General features: G+C 40.0%; 1 protein-coding gene across 1 annotated transcript in view; it reads right to left on the bottom strand.

Moving 5' to 3' along the window:
- Positions 1 to 8,139, bottom strand: part of Cab39l (calcium binding protein 39 like) — a 90,133-nt gene that overhangs the window by 66,353 nt on the left and 15,641 nt on the right. Inside the window, exon 3 of the mRNA XM_021181258.2 lies at positions 7,645 to 7,714. The gene's annotated coding sequence lies outside the window, so the exon portion shown is untranslated. The remainder of the gene's footprint in view (positions 1 to 7,644; positions 7,715 to 8,139) is intronic.

Here is an 8,139-nt window from a genome sequence, read left to right as displayed (position 1 = left end):
AGACAGGGTTTCTCTGTGTAGCCCTGGCTGTCCTGGAACTCACTCTGTAGACCAGGCTGGCCTCGAACTCAGAAATCTGCCTGCCTCTGCCTCCGAAGTGCTGGGATTGAAGGGGTGGGCCACCACTGCTCGGCTAAAAATATTGATGATTTTATTTATTTACATTTCAAATGTTGTCCCCTTCCTTGTCTCCCCACTGAAAACTCCCCATCCTATCCCCCCTCTCTTTTGCTTCTAAGAGGATGCACTGCTACGCACCCACCCACTCTATTCTCACACCTCTAGCATCTTCCTTCACTGCCGTAAAAAGCTTCAACAGAACTAAGCGCCTCCCCTCCCACTGATGTCAGATGAGGCAATCCTCTGCTACATATGTAGTGGGAGCCGTGGACCAACCCATGTATACTCTTTGGTTGATGGTTTAGTCCCTGGGAGCTCTGAAGGGTGTGGTTAGTTAATATTGTTCTTCCTATGAGGTTGCAATCCCTTTCTGTATCTTTAGTCCTTCCCCTAATTCCTCCATTGGGGTCCCCAGGCTCAGTAATGATTGGCTGTGAGTATCTGCATCTGTATTAGTCTGGTGCAGGCAGAGCCTCTATATCAGGCTCCTGTCAGCAAGCACTTCTTGGCATTAGCAATAGTGTCAGGGTTTGGTGTCTGCAGATGGGATGGATCCCAAGGTGGGACGGTCTCTGGATGGCCTTTCCTTCAGTCTCTGCTCCATTTTTGTCCCTGCATTTCCTTTAGACAGGAACAATTCTGGGTTAAAATTTTTGAGATGAGTGGGTGGCCCCATCTCTCCAGTGGAGGCCATGTCTATCTACTGGAGGTGGTCTCTTCAGGTTCTATCTCCCTTCAGGTGGGTATTTCAGCTAATGTCATCCCCACTGAGTCCTGGGAGCCTCTTGCATCCCTGGCATCTGGGACTTCCTAGTGGTTCCCTCACCCTGGTCCCCAACCTCCCACTCCCACTGTATTTCTATTCATTCTCCTGGCCCTCTGGACTTCTCTCCTGTCTCTTCTCATAGTTGATCCTGCCTCCACTTTTTCCCCTCTCCTTCCTTTCTCCCATCCATATCCCTCCCTTCCTCTACATCCTGTGATTATTTTGTTTATTATTTTGTTTGCATACTATTATGGTTAAAGTGCTATAATGATTCTCTTTCCTCAGTTTTTAATTAGATTCCCCTGAGTTTCTTTGAGCCTTAATTGGCAACTTCATCAAAGGACATGAGTCTACAGCTTCCTTAAGGTTGGAACTTCATGCTTTCACAAGTGGATCTGCAAAACCCACTCACCAATCATCCACCAATGATCTCAAAGTTACATATACTTTAGAAGTATTTGTTCTGAAGTTGGAGGGATGGCTCAATGGTTTAGAACACTGACTGCTCTTCCAGAGGACACATTTCAATTTCTAGCACTCAGGAGTCAGCTCACAAATCCTCTGTAATTCCAATCTTAGGGATCTTATGCCCTCTTCTGGCCTTTGCAAGCACTGTATGCAAGTGGTGCAAAGACATACATAAGCAGACACTCATTCACATGAAATAAAATAAAATAAAATACAATCTTTGTTCTAACAGCATGCTCCTTGTTCTGTTTAAGCTGCTACCATGGAATACAAAGATATTTCTATCACGTTTCTGAAGGGTGTAAAGTGTATGATCAAGGACATAACAGATTCACTGATTCCTAGTTCACAGAGGTCAATCTGATCCCCCTATTTTTTACATAATAGAGAGTTAAGCAAGCTATTCACAAGGGCTTAAGTCTTAAGACTTATCACTTCAAATACCATCTCCCTGAACTTCAGGTTTCAACATAGGAATTTACAGGTACATACTGATCTACTGTATCACTCAACTTAGCTACCAATATTAGTATCATTCTACTGAATAACAATTGTCCCCATTTATACATTAAAAACACAAGAGTTTAAGATGTATTAGCTCATGGTTTCTAAGAACTAGGAATCCCAGAGTATCAGGAGAATTATTGTGGCTAACATTTCAGCCTAGGGTTGTTTCTCAAGTCATATGGCTTTCATAAACTGAGACTATATTGACTGGGTCAATATTTAGGCACACAGCATCAGGAATCATGCATTTTGTCAGCCCTCTTCCTCCTTCCAATCTACTGTCTCTGTACTCCTCCATTTCTCTTTCACCCTGTAACTTTCTAAAATGCAAAGGGACTCTATTTCTCTAGGGTGCCATTGCTACCTATTCCTTCAGCATTTTAGCCACAAATTGGTTTCCCACCATTCTCCAAGGCCATTAGAGTGTCTTTTGACCTCTTGATAAGTCCAGTTCATGAACTTTCAGTACACATCCAAAAGTAACAATTGCTATGTGATCTCTCTATGCCAGGTACCATGCTAGCTGCTTTCAGCTAAATAATTACTAATCCTCATCAATGCTGAAAGATACAATTCTACTATCCAGGGAATACACCTGTAAATTTTGCTATCCCTCAACGTTAAGGCTATAACTGAATGGTACCTAAGATCCACTGGAGAAATGTAACTTCATTTCCTAAGGTTGATTTTATAAAATGATTTAGGTTGTTTCTTTTTATCATATATCACATATATCCTATAGGCAAATTTTTGTTCATATTTAAATTTTCATTAAGAAGATTGATGTATGAATTTGGCTTGGAAGCCATCTTTCCATCTAGATTTCCATTCTCTTCCCTTCCTAGCTTTAATTTGGGGCACTATTGATTCATTCGAATTTCACACCACCTCCACCCACCTCCTCTCTCCTTTCCTGTGACATCAGTTCATAGCTCAGTTTTCACTCTCCACCTACACTGCAGGATCTTTCTCTCAAATCTTTATCCAACAAACTATAGCATCTGCCTCAAAGTCTCTCCTAACTTAAACTTGGTAACTTTCAGAATGCCTAAACAAACTGAATGCTATAATTTAAATATATGATTCATTAACATTAGTTAATTAACTAATTAATTAATTAATGCATTTACTTCAATGCCAACTCAACAGAAAGGCACTTTTAAGCACCAGCAAGATTGCTTTGAAGGTAAAGATGCCGCCACCAAGCTTGAAGGTCTGGGTCCCACCCCCTGAGCCAAGTGGCAGAAAGAGAACAAACTACAGAAGTTATTCTCTGACCTCCACACGTTTATACAGCTAACTGCCCCCCCCTGCCGTCCCACACAAGTTGTTGGTCAAGAATAAAAGCATTCCAAGCCATATAGGCTATTCCATTGCCCTTGATTGCCCCTAGTATTGAAGATACCATACACTCAGGACGCGGGACTTGGAAGAACTGAGCCAGAACTGCTCTAGAAGCCTCCACCCTGGAGGTCTTGCTCTCATGATACAGGGAAAGGACCAGTCAGTAGTCTCGCCCAGCTGTAAGATCTATGAACCATAGCAGTGTCTGGACTGGAAGCTATTTCCAGTCATTCAAGAGAGGTACTTTTAGCTTGTGAGTAAACAATTGTTGTCTAACTGTACTAAATAAAGCCCACTCAACGGGAGGGACAATACCAACTGACATTCCAACTCGAGTAGGGACTTTCTACAAAGTTCTACTAGTTGAGCAATGGCTGCTTAGAGAGAATGTGTTTCCTCTGGTACCAGCTCCTGCATAGATTGTCCAATCCCAAGTGCTCAGCCATGGACACATATACAAAAGAGCAAAGCCAAATGAACTTAGTAGACTATATACATGTATGTGTACTAAAGCCAATAGCATACATATGTAACAATAATAAAGAGGTCATGAACTTGAGGAGGGAAACGGGAGGAGTCAGAGTGGGGAGAGATGGAAAGAGTCAAGCAGATGTAGTTCTCATGTATAAAGTTCTCAAAAACATTAAAATGAAAACAAAAGTGACTAAACAGGGTTATGGTTGGGGACAAAGCTCAGCAATAAAGAGTTTGCCCAATACAAGGGAGGTTCTAGGATCCATCTTCACCAAGGAAAGAGAAAGGCAGGGAAAGGGAAGAAAGATGATAGGAGAGGGTTATTGACATAGCTATAAATAAACTTAGCAATGGCAGTTCTCAATGTCCAAAACATAACTTAGACATTTGTAATACACACAAACACACACACATGCTCACAAACCCATGTACATGCACTGTTACACAGCACACTTATAGAGGTACACATGCATACATACACTTGTACGCACACATATTTACAGACATCCCTCCCTCCCATTTACACACTAATAAAAATAATACTAAAACTTAAAAAAGGTCTGGATTCACCTATCAGATAATCTATATGATTAAAGCATCTGTACATGCAACCTTTGTCTCCACAGCCTTATGAACTATAGCTTCCAATATACTTCTGAACCCACTAAAATTAATAGAACCAATCAATCACCATCAGTCATGAATAAGGAGAATGTATCATCCATCATATTAACATGAATTCTTTTTTGTTTGTTTGGTACCTGAAGACTGAGGCCTGTACCTCATACATGGTAAACACTTGCTCTACGCTGAGCTCCCAGCCCTAAAATGCATTTCTCCTCTCCATATCTCACCATTGGTTCTTAGTGTTCCAAATGGTTGATTCTAGGGTGTCAGACATACTGGTAACGTATCACTCCATCACTAAACTACATCCTCAGCCCTAGCAACTGCTTAATGTGAAAATATCAGACGTTACAATACAGTAATTACTTCTAACAATTAAAAAACAATTTAAAAAAACCTTAATGTCAACAGGTGACTTCAAAAGAGTCACTTAATGAAATTAAATGGCTGGCAATAATATATAACAAAAATTTAAAGTTAAAACATCATCATTCAATGAGTTTATAAATTATAGCACCTTTTGTATAGCCACTTAGAAATACTATCACTTTGACAGTACATCATTTGCCTATGGCAGTTTTCTCCTAATTTGTTTCCCTTTCATTTGGCTTTGCTAACATTATTTGTACAAAATCTGTTTTGTGATCCCTAAATACTCTTCAGGGTTTTTGTGTTACTCTTTACTGAAACACCAAGAAGCTACCAGTTACCCACAAAGTTAATAAATATTCTACTAGCTAATTAGCTAAAAATCTGAAAGGCATTTTTTCTAAGCACAAATACAAGAATGAACAAATCTATAAAAGGTATCTTACTGAGCAGTGGAAAGGATGAGAATGAACGTCAAAATCAGTAGGTAAAGCAGCCCCTGAAGGACTTGAGCCACTGCAGTGGCACAAGCCTATGCTCCCAGCACTCGGGAGACAGAGACAGCAAATGACCTCAAATTTGAAGTCAGTCTAAGCTACCTAGCACCAGGCCAGCCAAGGCTGCATAGTAAGAGCTTGTCTCAAAACAGGAAAACAAACCCAAGAGAAGCCCTTGGAGCATTCAGTGGTAGAGTGGGTGTTAAGTCTGGAGTTCAATCCTTAGCATAAAAGAATGAATGAATGAATGATAAGTGAATGAATACTCACATTCTTTAAATTGCTGTTTTGCTCACCTCTGGCTTACAAAAGAAAGAAAAAAGATTTTGCTCATCTGCTTTTAGCTACCATACCTAAAATACGTCTTCTTATTCTTTGTTAATACAATGCACTGGCCTGGGATACTAAACTTCCAATCCGTGTATGGTAATATACATGGCTAAAACAATCTGTGGCCCACCTTGCTGACACTGCTTCCCTGGCCTGGCCTGACTCACTCACACAGTTCTTCTCTTTGCTCAGTTCCTTTTACTCCACATCACCTTTCATGACCATTTCCCTTCTTCCTCCTAGGACAGATTTCTGTGTGGCTTGTGGCCTGCTAGACTCTGTGTTTGGCATTCTGCAGGTTCAGAGTCTAATACAAACACAGAACTCCCTGGGCTCTTTAAATCTGAGAATTTGTGTCGTTTTTGGGTTTTTTGGTTTTTGGTTTTTCGAGACAGGGTTTCTAAGTATAGCCCTGGCTGTCCTGGAGCTCACTTTGTAGACCAGGATGGTTTCGAACTCAGAAATCTGTCTGCCTCTGCCTCCCGAGTGCTGGGACTAAAGCCACGCCCGGCTCCATATTTCCTTTTTTCTTTTTTTACAGAGTCTCATTATATGGTTCAGACCAGCCTGGAGTTTTCTCTCTGGAACTCTAATCACAATTTCACAAGCTTCTGCATTTTCTATGAGGTTGTGAACATCTTTTAACTATGCCTATATGCTAAGTTAATCTACCCCTGATTTTTTTTATTTTTAATTAATTTATTTATTATATGTAAGTACACTGTAGTTGTCTTCAGACACCCCAGAAGAGGGCATGGGATCTCATCACGGATGGTTGTGAGCCATCATGTTGTTTCTGGGATTTGAACTCATGACCTTTGGAAGAGCAGTCGGTGCTCTTAACCACTGAGCCATCTCTCCAGCCCCACCCCTGATTTTTAAAGTTGTTATAATTTTTATTTCTGATACAATCGATTCCTCTTTAAATATGTCTTGTCACTTTCACAATCTCTTATTTTATGAAAATATTTATGTACTATATATTTCTCGCAACTATTTTAGTTTTTTGTTGTTTCTGCTGAATCCTGGTGATAGTATCATGATTTTCACACGTATTTTTGTAATCTTCTTTTTAAAAAAATGTATATAATTATTTTATGGCTGTATATGTCCTTCTGTAGAGAATCAATAAGTGTTTCTACCTAGTACTTAAAAGTATCACAAAACTATATCCACTTTTGATTAAACTTCTCCATTTGTAGAGTTTTAGAACTATGAAAATATTATAAATCAAAAGTTCAAGTAAGTGTAAGTTCACAGGCAGGGATTATTAGCAGAGATCTTACCTACACCTAGAACTGAAGCCTCTGCAGAAGGCTTCTGACAACCTTCCCATTCTACCTTAGGACACAAGAAGTTCTTCTCTAGGACTCAGTCAACATGCACAGAAGATGTATGCCAACAGAAAGGTGGTGAAGGAAAACATGGCTAGGTATACAGTGGAAGGGAAAATGGGCCTGAAAGGATGAGGTGGAGTAAAAGAAGAAATTGTGAGCAAAGAAAAAGTAAGTCATGCCAAACCTGGGAGAAGCAGACAGTAACAAACAGGGTTAAGCTAAGGCACTGTATTAAAACTTCAGTGCCTGTCCCTAACCAAATACTCCAATAGGAAGCTGAATTTTTTAAAATGCCTTATAGTCAAGGAAGTCAGTGGAAATATGAAGGGCTAGCTTGGTGAAAGGAAGTGTGGGATCTTTTTAGTCTTCATCAACACCTGAACTCAATACCAGGAAACAAAACTTATTTCAGTGAATCCCTTGTCTTCTACCAAAGGATATGGAAGCCTTTGCTGAAGTGACAATACCCTTTCTATTGAAAGTCTGAGGATGTCTTCCAAGTATTCAGTGGCTTCAGAACCCATTTACCTTACAAAATATACTTGTTTCGGTCCTACCCCCAAAGCTTCTAATTTTCTTACATGTGCATCCATTTGTTTTAATGGGCATTTAATATGCTCGGTAGAAGCGGGTGGCCCAGCTCTTGTCTGTATGGAATGGAATTCTATTGCTTCTTAAATGGTTTTGTAAAATTTCAGGTTGGGATAGTATATTTATTTTTGTTAAACGCTTAATGTCCAATATAATTAGAAAATTATCCAGAGAAATGAATGATAATGCGAATCTTACACCTTTATTATCTCACCTTAGAAATCCCCTGTCTTCTGCAAATATGTCCCAGCGCTTACAGCGTTCAGTCACTGGTCAGCGCAGCTCTGACAACCAGAAAAGGCTCAGAATTAATTCTATAAAACTTACAGAAAACATTTTATGTCAAATCTAACATAGTCTCTCACACTTTTCAGTTATAAAGAATTACAAAGTAGAGTCTCTAGCATAACTAAATACAGACAAAACAAAATACACCAAATTCCCTACCCAACTACGCCAATAGGTAGCTGAACTTAAAGAAAGCCTTATCACCATGGAAGCCTGTGGAAATACGAAGGGCTGGCTCGGGGAAGGGAACTCTGGGACCTCTGTAATCTCCACCAGCACCTGAATAATAAGAGGACACACACTTACTTCAGCTGATCCCCTGGCTTCTACAAAAGAATATGGAGAGCCTTTGCTGATGTGAGAGTACTGTCATTTTATCACAGTCTGGTAAAGAATATGGAGAGCCTTTGCTGATGTGAGA

This window comes from Mus caroli, chromosome 14 (assembly GCF_900094665.2).
Source record: "Mus caroli chromosome 14, CAROLI_EIJ_v1.1, whole genome shotgun sequence".
Lineage (NCBI taxonomy): Eukaryota > Metazoa > Chordata > Mammalia > Rodentia > Muridae > Mus > Mus caroli.
Note: the sequence above shows the minus strand (reverse complement) of the source record. Positions and strands in the feature narration are given on the sequence as shown.